Here is an 11,934-nt window from a genome sequence, read left to right as displayed (position 1 = left end):
GTTGAAGAAGAAGAAGAAGTAAAGGTCAAGAGTTAGAATTCGAGTAATTCCACCATTCACGTTAGCCCTAACTCATCCTACGATGCTCACTTCCATTTGAAGAGGCATGTCCAATGTCAAATCGAAGCGCCTCATAACCAAAGCCATGAAGGGCCTCCTTTAACCAAGGTCATGAAGTTCGTCCTTGGAGTCATGGTGCCTCATTAGAGACCTCCCTTACCTGCATTGTGCCTCAGCTACCAATCGCTTGTTTTTCATGGGTCCCCCCCACAAACAAACAATTGGTTTAAGATTTTCCATAATATTTTGAACTCTTTCATCTTTGCTTTCTTTTTTCTTTAATATTTTGTTATTTTGCATTGGCTCTTCCTTCTTTAGTATTTCGTTGATACATTCAAAAGATGATTCCCAACATATTTTGGTTGTGGTTGCATTATAATTTTGTGTAATATGTGTATGGTCCAAACTTCATTTTGAACTTCTTATGCAAGTTGAGCCTAGCTGCATGATGAAGACCCGATCACTCTAATGGGTTTCAAAAGAAGAGAGAATATCAATTTTGAAGGCATCAAAATGATGTTTTAGCATGTCTGTTACCCAATGCTAAAGGAATAGAAATTCGAGGTAAACTATACCAATGATCAAGCTTTGAAATTATATTTTTACCCTCTAAAGCTTGTCGCAATCGGCTTTATCATGAAGAAGATATAGGGTTGGCTGGTCGGAGGCAGTTGACCGGTTGGATCAACCATCCCTGCACAATTTTGAGGTAGATTCAAAATTTTGAGTTTAAAACCCTATTTTATGATTCTCTAACCCCATAAACACATTGTTCATGCAAAAAGGAGGCTGAGAATGTGGGATAAAATGAGAGCTCGTGATTTTAAAGCTTCTTCGCTCATTGGGTGGTGTAGAAGTACGAGAAATAAAAGAAATCGCGCAATAAGGTAAAGATACTTGAAAACCCTTCGCAACCTCTCTTCTGAATGCAATTATGGTAGTATCTTTTGCATTGTTGGGTTGGGTTTCATTGTATGTAACATTAAATGCTTCCTATTGCCCCATTAATGTTTTTCAATCTTTGTGAGAATTAGTTCATGCAATCTTTTGCATTCAAAACCAATTCGAACCTCCTAGAGAAGCCCACATACAAACATTAAGAACCGAAATTGGGGATTTTTGTTTGATAAACAATTGGGGTGTTTGAAAAGTAGTTTGGGGACCCTACCACTGTCAAATTGAATATGCGAAAGTTTCGTTTCAAGTTGATATTGATTGGGAACAAAATTAGGGTTTTTGACTTGAGCCCTAAGCTTGGCGGTCGACCGACTCTGTATGTACCCAACCCCCTTGTCCTCTGTTGGGTGTGTGTTTTAGCCCCCTTTTATTCCGGACAATTCCCAATTATTGCTCATTTAATTTATATGTTTCTAGGGTTATTTAGGTCAATTGCACTCTTTTTTGGTGTATTACTTTGGGATTTGGAGATTCATATAAGCTTGAAAGGTGAAGAATATAATTAACCATACATTTTCTGAATGACGAGTTATTTAAATCTTCAATATTTAACATATTGTAATTTATTATAATTTGTGTGTGACTTGCGTGAATGAAAGGTAGTGTTAAGATATTTTTTTCTATTAATTCTCCTTATCTATTATGCCGATTTAAAAGAAATAAGTACAATAATGCATTATTGGTCAATAATGAAAAGTGGTTTGGAGAATTGTCAAAAATAAATTATGAAATGAAAAATAAGTTTGGTATGTCAAAATAAAAAATTGTTAGAAAATGAGATTGAGCAAGTAAGAAAAGAGAAACAAAAATGTTTTATTATTATTATTATTATTTATAAAAGAATGTATATTGACTATTTTGCTCTCATTTTAACTATAAAATTTAAGCAAACTTTTGCATAAAAGAAGATAATGAAATTCTCACCATAATCCATAATTGACAAAAAATCTATTATGGATGTTGGAGGCTTTTCTATTATTTTAAATAAAAACAAAACTGATAATACATGCCAAACAATTTAAAATAATGAAAAATTCTCATAATTGAGAATGATAATTGATACAAAAAAGAGCCTTAGTTTGTATTTATTTCTATTTCAAATTTCATAAATTACTGTACGTGAAGATGGTGTGAATGTGTGGATTTGATTTTGGGACTATGTCTGTTTATACTTTTTTTTTTGCCAAAGTCTTCTTATACTTATATACTAACTAAGGTTGTGGGTTTTCCTATTTTTCTATTGACTTTATATCATAGACTTAAGTACATGGATGCTAGGTGTTTATAAGTTTTTGGTTAGGTAACCCTATTGGTATTACCACCCTTCCGATATGGGTATTAAAGCTGATTAACATGTGATGTCAGTGACTAAGGCTCTTTTTGGTATCAATTCTCATTATCTATTATGACTATTTAAAAGAAATAAGTATAAGAATTCATTATTGGTCAAGAATGACAAATGGTTTGGTGACATTTGTCAACAATAAATTATGGAATGAAAAATAAGTTTGGTATGTCAATTGAAAATTTTGTAGAAAATGAAAAATAAGTCTGACAATAAAATGATTTCCCTTTGATTTCCCCTTCTCCAGTTCGATCTAGTCCTCTATTTCCCATTCACTACATTATTGGATCTTCGTTCTCATGGCGGTTTTTGTTCACTCAACTATTGTTGCTAGATTTTAAATTGGGAGAAATAAAACTAGTTTCATAAGTTAAGCATCTGCAGATTCGATCTCTGCTGTCTGTGAGTCAAGAAATTGAAGAACACCCAACTTTGCCCTGTTGGGCAACTGATTTTTTTTCAGAGTGAAAATAGAAAACAGAGCTTCCAATACATTTTTTGTAAGTAACACATAAGTATATCCACACCAAACTAGTATAACATCAAACACAAAACTAAAACCAAATTCAAAACCCAAATCAAACTAACAAGGCTTCTAAGCAACAAGGTCACTGGAAGCATAATGGTTGATCAAGGCCAAGGAATTGCTGATGAGGTTTTGGGTTGTGAAGCTTCAGGTAAACTGAATCTGTTCATTAACAGTTACAAAATAAGATCAACATCGATCAAGGAAACAGAGCTGAACCCAAAAATTCGAAACCAAAAGAAGAGATTATCCAAAACGTGAATGACATAAATCGAACCTATATCACCATGACCAGACAAAATCAAAAGAAAAGAAGGTAAGCCCATATAATATCATGCCACCAAAAATCTAAAACTGCTCAACGATTTCTTAACAAGGAGGAAGCATCGACTGAGAGCTTTGTGAAACAGATCGTCCAAAAAGAAATGAAATAAAATTAAAAATAAATCCTTTCAAAACTCCAAAACAATAAAATAGAGAGAACCAGTTGGTAATCTCCTGTAATAAACCCAAGCTTAACCAATCTATGGGCTGAGAAGAGCCAAAGTTGCAATCTGATGACACAAGTAAATTATCAATGTTGAGCTGTAGAGCCAATAGCATTCCATTCCTGATTGCTTCAAGTTCCACAAAGAAGAGTCGAAGAGCTATAGCGAGGAAATGGCTCAGCAGACCAAGAAGATGTCTTTGTTGTCCCAAATGATATTGCCACGCTCTTCTTTTCTGCTGTGTCTTTCCCAAGCTCCATTTGTGTGCAACTGTTACATGTCTCCATGATTAAAAACATGTGATAAAGCTCCTGTTGGATTTGCCAAAGGAACCAAATCAGTTTTTTCATGTTTAAATTTCTGCTCTTTGAAAAGAACTCCCGTGCAGAATTTGAGAGCTATAAATGGTATTTCTTTTAAAAGAGCGTTGTTTGTGGCATGCCAGATGCTCCAACATAAGGTTCTCCTGTGTACATCTACCATGTTGATATCCACAGAGCCCTTAACTTGTTGTGAATGAAGGATATCCGATCAAAAATTGAAGAGCCATCTAAAAAACTGAACTGCTTCGTATAACCTGCAATCATAGACGTCCAACAGACTACATTTCTATTTGTCATTTTATCGAACACCTTCTGAGCATCCTGTATACAATCACATTTGACATACATATCAATCAGTGATGAACCCACAAAAACATCCCGAACAAACCCATGAACTTTCCGACCTAAATCTAGGTTTCCAATCCTTGAACAAGCCGTCATGGCACTAACTGCACTTAACTCTTTCGGCCTCTCCGAAATACCCCCAATCATTTCACTAAAGAATTCCTGTGCTTCCCCACAAAATTCCCCCTGTAAATACCCTGAAATCATACTGTTCCAGGACACCAAGTCTCGGACCCAATACAGTCTCTGCTTCCACTCGCAAAAAGGAAAAAAAAAAACAGAAGATCATTCCAGAAATTAGGTCACTCGATCATTCAGTTGTGTCTAAGCAAGGAGTTTTGGTTGCAATGGCGACTAGCGATGTGCTTCCACAGGTTTCTGTACCGGAGATGAATGAGTTCTTCGATTCAGCATCACCGGATTCTCAAGAACTACATGTCCTGTTGATCCTGGGAGAGATTGATGGGTGCTTTGCAACTTTTCTAATAGAGATAAAGAAAAAGGAGGGTTTGAGAAGCCGCCCGTTAAAATTGAGAAGAATTTTTGCAGGAATTGAAAGCTCGCATTAGGGTTTGGGAGGGGCTTTTGTAAAATAATGCGTTTTTACCGTTATACCCCCATCTTGATTTTAAAATTTTAAGTTTGCCCCGCATAAATGAAGAGAATGAATTGTCCCCATAATCTATAATGGAGTTTTAGTTCATTATGGGTTTTTGAGATTTTTCTATTATTTTAAATAAAAATCAAAATGATAATAGGTACCAAATCATTTAAAACAATGAAAAAATATCATAATAGAGAATGAGAATTGATACCAAAAAGAGCCTAACTTATGTAAGTATTAAATAGGCCGATTGCCATTATGAGATGATAAAGTAGCAAATGTATAGAGTTTATAGCAAGATTTTCGCTGGGAAATAGATAACATATATTGTTTTTCTTTTGCTCAAAGGATCCTAATAGTGCTACATCGCATCGCATTGATTCGCTTTCCTGTGCGGCTTGATCAGAGAATCGTCTCCCATAACAATAATCCTGAATTTCTGATATACATTCGATGTGCGCATCTTGAATATTTTTTTTTATGTATAATCGATGGGTGCCGCGTGGCTGTTGACTCATTTGGTTGTCGCTCCATCTCTTGTTTTCTGCCTCGGTTCGTTGTTTTCTTAACATTATCGCGGCGTTGGCTTTTGGTTTTCCAGTAGCGGTGAGGAGCTCTGAGGTGCGACTTCAGTTTCCGATTAAATGCGTTTACTCCTCTCTGTTTCTTTTCCATTTTCAAGTTTCTTCACTCTCAGTTATATTTTGGTTAATTTATTTCTTTGCATTCTTAACATATGTCGCCATCAGCCATCCAGATCTCGCACTTTCCCATTTTCATGTGGCTGCTGTTAATTCTGTGTCCAAAGAAGCGCTTCCTGATATTCAAGAAATGATTGATATAATAAAAAGAAGATTTCCCGTTTCCAAGCTCACGATTTGCTGGGTAAAATCCGATCGAACGAGGTCGGTAAACATGTTTAGGTTGCAGGAGTTTAGCTAGGGTCCAGCTGATCCATGTAACATTTACTGTGGAGGATAGATCTGTTGATTCATCTTCTATTAGAATCATCTCTAGGAAGTTTAACCCTTGAGCTCCAACATCCCATTGGAAAAGTTTAACCCTGAGCTCCAACATTCCAATGGAAGATAGAATAGAAGCAAGTACTACAGTTTATTTTCGCCCAGTAACATTTTTTCTGCTACATGGATCGGACTTTTCATCCAGATTCTTGTGTCGAGCTTTTTAGGGTTTTGTTGGTTTTCTACCGGTGCATTACTCCCTGGATCTTAGACATCAAAAGGCATTTCACATTCAACATTCTACTTTCCCGTTGTTTGTTTATAACTATATATTTCCTTCTGCATCAGTTATTGAATCCTTGTTAGCGGTGATATCGTTATAGTTTACTTCGTTGTCCAGGAAAAGAAATTATAACCATATGTTGTAGGTATATAAGTATCATATCATATATGTTTCAGGTTAGACAATTTGATCCCTGTTATAGCCTTATAGGATGTATGCTTTAGCAAGTTGGCGTACAAAAGTATCTTGGTTAACTTGATTATCCAGGGAAAAACACATAGTTGTTAATGTCGAATGGAAGCCCCCTTGAGCCCAGATAGTCATCCCTAGGTATAAGTTGCAAGGACGAATGGGATCGTAGGTATACATATCATACCATTTATGTATATAATCAATTTGATTCCTGTTATAGGATGTACACTTGAGGCAGTTGGCGTACGAACCAACTCCGTTTTATAGCATATACAGCTTGAGCTCAGTCAAAATATTAAATTACACCAAAAATTGCCTTGTATGTTACAAACAGTCTGATAGTTTGTGTATTGATAAGAATTTCTTCTCATGGGCTCTACATTCTTTTATGTCTTTGGGAAAATTATATGATTAGCTACTTATAGGTTTTCTTTTACAAAAATAACGATTCAATGTTTCAATTAACAAAACTAGCTACAATTGAGTTTAGGTTTACAAAACTAATCCAAATAATGATTTTTCATCTCCTTTGGATATTTTTTACCCCTAAAGCTAGCCACACCGAAGGGGAAAATCACAATTTTGTCCGAAAGGGAAAAGTCACAATTTTTTCATACCCTTTGGATATTTTCACCCCTATGTCGGATGGTCAATTCTAGGGGTAAAAATGTCCAAAGAGACGAAAAATCACTATTTTAGTTAGTTTTGTAAATGCAAACTCAGTTTTAGCTAGATTTGTTAAGTGAAACATTGAGTGATTACTTTTGTAAAGGAAAACCTGAAAGCAGCTAATCACATAATTTTTCCTATATCTTTTGCTTTTTTTTTTTAATTATATTTTTTGTCAAAATAAATGAAATGCTAGCTTGATAGCTAGATTCCATCTAATTAGAGTAACTATTTTACTTTAATCAGTAGGAATGCATTTTGATCTGTTCTGCAGTCTATACATTGCCTCAACTTTGAGTTTTACAATTCTATTCTCCTCTCTCAACAAGTCTATGTTTGATTGTCACGACATGGATTCAAAAGAAAAGGGGAAAAAATTGGTTTTTTTGGGGTTCCTGTTGGTTGGATACTTTGTACTGCTAGAATGACAAGGGGGATCAGAGGTTCTTTCTGATAGGTAGTAGATTCTCTTGGGAATGGCGATATTGTCTTAGCCATTCTCAACGGAAGTCTTACCATTTTGGCAAAAATCTCATTTATTTCTGGATAATTTTTTATTGACTCTCATGTTTAAAGTGAATGTTGTCACGAGTCATGCAGCTTTCTTTTTTTAGTATTAATTAAAAATCATATTTTTTACAAGACAATTTATTTTTCATCATTTCGTTTTTTTTTTGGTATTCATCTCTTGGCACCTTAACACAACCTAAAGGGGGAAAACACTTCTTGTTTTGAGTATTGCTGCTGTTGAATCAGTGTTATGAATTCCTAATCTCCCTTCAAGGGGTATTTCAAGCTTCTCTTAATTATTTCTAAGTGACTCCGTTAAGACTTCTTCAAGTTGTTGGAAAATTCTGCAAGATCAAGGTCTTCTTCATTGTTTCAACCGGTTGTTCGTCATTAGACAGTAAGTTGAATTCTTCACCAGCCTCTGTTTTTCTTCTTATCCTCTACAGCCCCAAACCCTTATCTTCCCTTTTGTTTCTTGTTTTCCTAGGATCTAAACGAACCACAGACCATTCCCACCAATAGCCCATGGTTTGACTGAATGTTCTCCTGCCCCTGTAGGAAACTTGAACCTACTTGGGGCCCCATCTCCCAATCAATCCCTAGAAATTCCCATCTCTGATTCTTCCTGGGAAGCCCTAAAATTTTGTAGGGCAAACTAGCTGTCAGAGTTGTCTGCAAATCTCTTGGATTACTTTCCATACCCTTTTAACAAAAACATTTGGGTTTGGTTAGTTTCTGACTGTTGGGAACCCTAGATTCCCCTTGCATTCTAATATAAAGAACTTGGAAACTAAAGGCTAACTTTTCATATCTTAAAATTTAGCAATAGTCCACCATTAAGGAAACAGCAAACCTTGATTGGTAAACTCTCCATTAGCATAACCTTACTCCATCATTAAACGTAGCTTCTATTGAACCCTTACCCTAGTTTTGACCTAAAAACCCTAAATTGACCAATTCAAGTTGCAAGTTCATTGAAGACCCTAATGATTGGCTCCAAGTTGATCTCCCATCAATCTATTAGTTCATCAATCAATGCCTGCTGATTTTGCGTGAGATGTACCGATTCGGAGGTGGTTGATTGGTTTACCCAACCAATGGGGTCAGATCTTTAACAATCAGAATTTGCTTTGCAGCTCTGTCATTACTTTCTTCATTTGTGAATGCTTAACAAAGTCCTAGATTGATAGATGATCGATTAAGAACCAGTTCTTCCTGGATCAAATAAAAACCAGCTCTTTATCTTTTCTTCTTCTTCTTCTTCATCTTCAGAATTTGGTTGGTTATTTAAGGTTTTGTTATATGGCGTCAAAGCAATGAAGAAGAACCCCCCGCGCCCCCCCCAAAAAAAAAAAAAAAAAAAAAAGAAGAGAAAGAAAAAAGAAAAAGTTGTCTGAAGCTTTATTATGTGCTGTGAGAAAAGTTTTCAGCAGTGAGCTACATTTGTTCTTTGATCTGGCATATTATCATTGGAGTTGATGCCTTGTGCATAGTTTGAGGTCTCGGTCCCTAAAAAACTGATATCTTGAGAGATCTTACGAGATCTTGGCCTAAGGTGTGGTAAAAATCTCTGGTCAACTCGACGTAACTTGAGGGCCCATCTTGGTGGGTATTAAGGCTAAGTTTGGCTAGAATTGGTATTTAACCTATTTCAGGTCTTCTAATAAAGTAGTGGCCTTAGATTTGTGAGGGAACAAGTGTGAACTCTACTCTATCTTTGAAACATATAAGCTGAAGGAGTGAACATGCAAACTTATAAAGCATGATTTATATAACCATTACTTGATGTAATCAAAACATAAAGGTTTAAAGTTAAATAATACGTGAAACTTGTTCAGGTGTTCACAATTTCATATTACTGACATCGGTGTACTTATAAGTTTACAACATGAGAGTACAAAAGTAAAATCAATGATTAAGCAACTCCTCAAACTTTTGCTGCCCGAGCACCACCTCCATCAGTTGTAGAACATTTTTTTCAAAAATGAAGTTTGGGAAGAACATTTGCCTTGCTTCAAGACTGTTTCAAAATTAGTAGATTTTTGCTGTAGATGAGCTAAACGGCTTGTTGGCGCAGCTAGGTAGGGATCTGACCAATGTTTTAGCAAAAAAATCCGGCTGAAGTACTAAAACCAGCAAAGGGAGGAGTGTTGAGACAGGTTGATATCGATGTATCTCAACTCGTCTTGACTGAGATAGGGTATTTACAAAGACTAGATTGAGCTGAGATCTTGCAAGATCGGAGATCTCGGCTGAGATTTAGTATTTTTTGGGGGTAATGACTCAACTTGCATGAGATCTTGCGAGATCTCGAACCATGGCCTTGTGCAAATCTTCTCCCCATGCTTTGGAATAAATACCAAAATTATGTTCCAGCCTTTTATGGTCTTGTCCTGTTTGGTGTTTAACTAATATCTAGCTCTCTTCCCAACCATCTCCATTAGAGCCACATTGCCTCCACCTTTTGATCTCTTTTTTGTCTTATTCATACTATGTAAGTGCTCCCTTCTCCAGTGTAGGACTATAAATCAATTCAGAGAAGGTTCGATCATATTGGAATGTTTTATTTTGGGTATGCACAGGAGTTCTGGTTGAAATCTGTTACTGTTCTCTTGTGAAAGGAATAAATTTCCATAATATTGATAGCATGGAGGCCTTTACTGGTCCGACCTTGAAATTCCTTGCATGGATCAATAAGGAGACAATGGGAAGAAAATCAAGTGGTTACTTGCAATTTTCTCATAAATACGGGGAAAGGAGAATTCATATGCTTAGTTGGAGAAATTTTCGGTGGAAAAGTGCTTCTGCTTGGCTAAGAGTTGTTAGTTTGGTGGTTTTAGGTTCTTACAAGATTTCACCCACTTCAGCTTCGGAGTCTAGGAAGCTTTGTACTTCCTATGAGAAAAGCTTTGATATTAAAGAAGAAAGTCCAAGAGGTTGGGCCATTGATGATTTTGATCCTTGTCTGTTTGTTTTTTTATTATGAACTGTAGAATACTAGAGAACAAAGATAGATTGAGAAGAAGAGAAGTGACAAATAGTGAATAGGGAAAAGTACTATTGATAGAGACTAGTTGAGGAGCCTCACTATCGTTGTTAGGATCTCCAAATAACTACATGTTATTTATAGAACTAACAAACACTTACTACAAGTTTACAACAACAACAAGAAGAAGCATTTTCCCAACTAGATAGGGTCGGTTACATGGATTCTTGCCTTCCAATTAGTTTTGCTCAAGGCCATGCTAGATACAAGGCCAAAACTCATGTAAAAATTAGAAAGTAGAGTCCAATATGGACTCAAATATCTCCCCAAAACTCAGGTGCTAAATCTTGAGCCTTATTTCTTTTTCTAAAATGCCCGTCGACGCTCCTCCATAAGCTAGAGAATGAATATTAAAAATTCCCAGCTTGCTACAAATATAACTCACTCTTTCAGTCCCTATAGATTTTGTAAATAAGTCAGCCAATTGTTTTCTAGTTCAAAATGACGAGTGGAAATTAGTCACCATTGTAGCTTCTCAAGAAAATAACAATAAGCTTTTGTATGCTTTGTACACTCGTGAAAGATAGGATTTGATGCTATGTAAATAGCCGTCTGATTGTCACACACAAAAACATAGGAGACTCGTGATTAAAGCTAATCTCACCCAAAAATTGCCTAATCCACATCAACTCATAAGTGACAAGTGCATCGGCTTGATACTATGACTCAACGTTGGACCGAGCAACCACCATCTACTTATTACTCTTCCATGACATAAGATTCCCTCCAACCATGGTACATTAGCTTGTAGTAGATCTCTTATAATCCACATCAACTCATAAGTGACAAGTGCATCGGCTTGATACTATGACTCTACGAGTCTACGCTGGACCGAGCAACCACTATCTACTTCTTACTCCTCCATGACATAAGATTCCCTCCAACCATGGTACAATCTCTTGTAGTAGATCTCTTATCAATTGGTGAAGTAGCCCAATTTGCATAAGAAAATCCCTCAATTCTTCTGTGACCATGATCTATGGAGGGGAGCCCATGGCTATGAGCTCTCTTAGGATATTTCGATATGCATACAACTACATCCCAATGTGTGGTCAAAGGACTAGACAAAAACGGACTCACAAAATTGACATGAAAGGCAATATTTGAGTTGCAAACAAACAATTTAATGTTCCTACCAGTCCTTAACTAGAATTCCTTGGTCTGAAACAGTTTCTACTTTGTACTAGTGTGTCTTTAATATATCAATACTAGCTGTATTTTCTCTAATAATAATAGTGTCACCCACATACACAACCAAAAATACCCTTGTACTAGACTAACGGAACAATACTAAGTGATCACGCTCACACCAAATCAAACCAAAATCTATCACAATTTAAGTGTATTGGCCAAACCTTGCACATGGTGACTGTGTCAGCCCATATAGTGATTTCTTTAGGTGGCACACGAAACCATTCTCCCTTTGAGCAACAAACTTTGAGGTTGCCCCATATAGACTTCCTCATGGAGTCTCCATTGAGATAAACATTCTTCACACCCACTTGAAATAGGGGCCAATGATAGATAGCAACTAAGGAAATCGAGATCTAAATAAAGTGAGCTTCATCACGACGGAAAAAGTACCGTGATAGTCCGCATCATATGCTCGAGCATATCTGTTCAT

At 36.3% G+C, this 11,934-nt stretch overlaps 1 protein-coding gene across 2 annotated transcripts in view; it reads left to right on the top strand.

The window, feature by feature from the left end:
- Positions 1-4,998: 4,998 nt before the first annotated feature.
- The window catches only part of CBSX3 (Cystathionine beta-synthase (CBS) family protein), a 34,167-nt gene continuing 27,231 nt past the window's right edge, over positions 4,999-11,934 (top strand). The window contains exon 1 of one of the 2 annotated variants that reach the window (XM_089165247.1): positions 4,999-5,269. The gene's annotated coding sequence lies outside the window, so the exon portion shown is untranslated. The remainder of the gene's footprint in view (positions 5,270-11,934) is intronic. The other variant, XM_089165246.1, reaches the window with a different exon arrangement.

The sequence above is a fragment of the Hakea prostrata genome, chromosome 8 (genome assembly GCF_041222555.1).
Source record: "Hakea prostrata isolate BN-2017 chromosome 8, UWA_Hpros_2, whole genome shotgun sequence".
NCBI classification, from domain to species: domain Eukaryota; kingdom Viridiplantae; phylum Streptophyta; class Magnoliopsida; order Proteales; family Proteaceae; genus Hakea; species Hakea prostrata.
The sequence above is the reverse complement of the archived record's forward strand: the minus strand, read 5'-3'. Positions and strand labels throughout refer to the sequence as shown.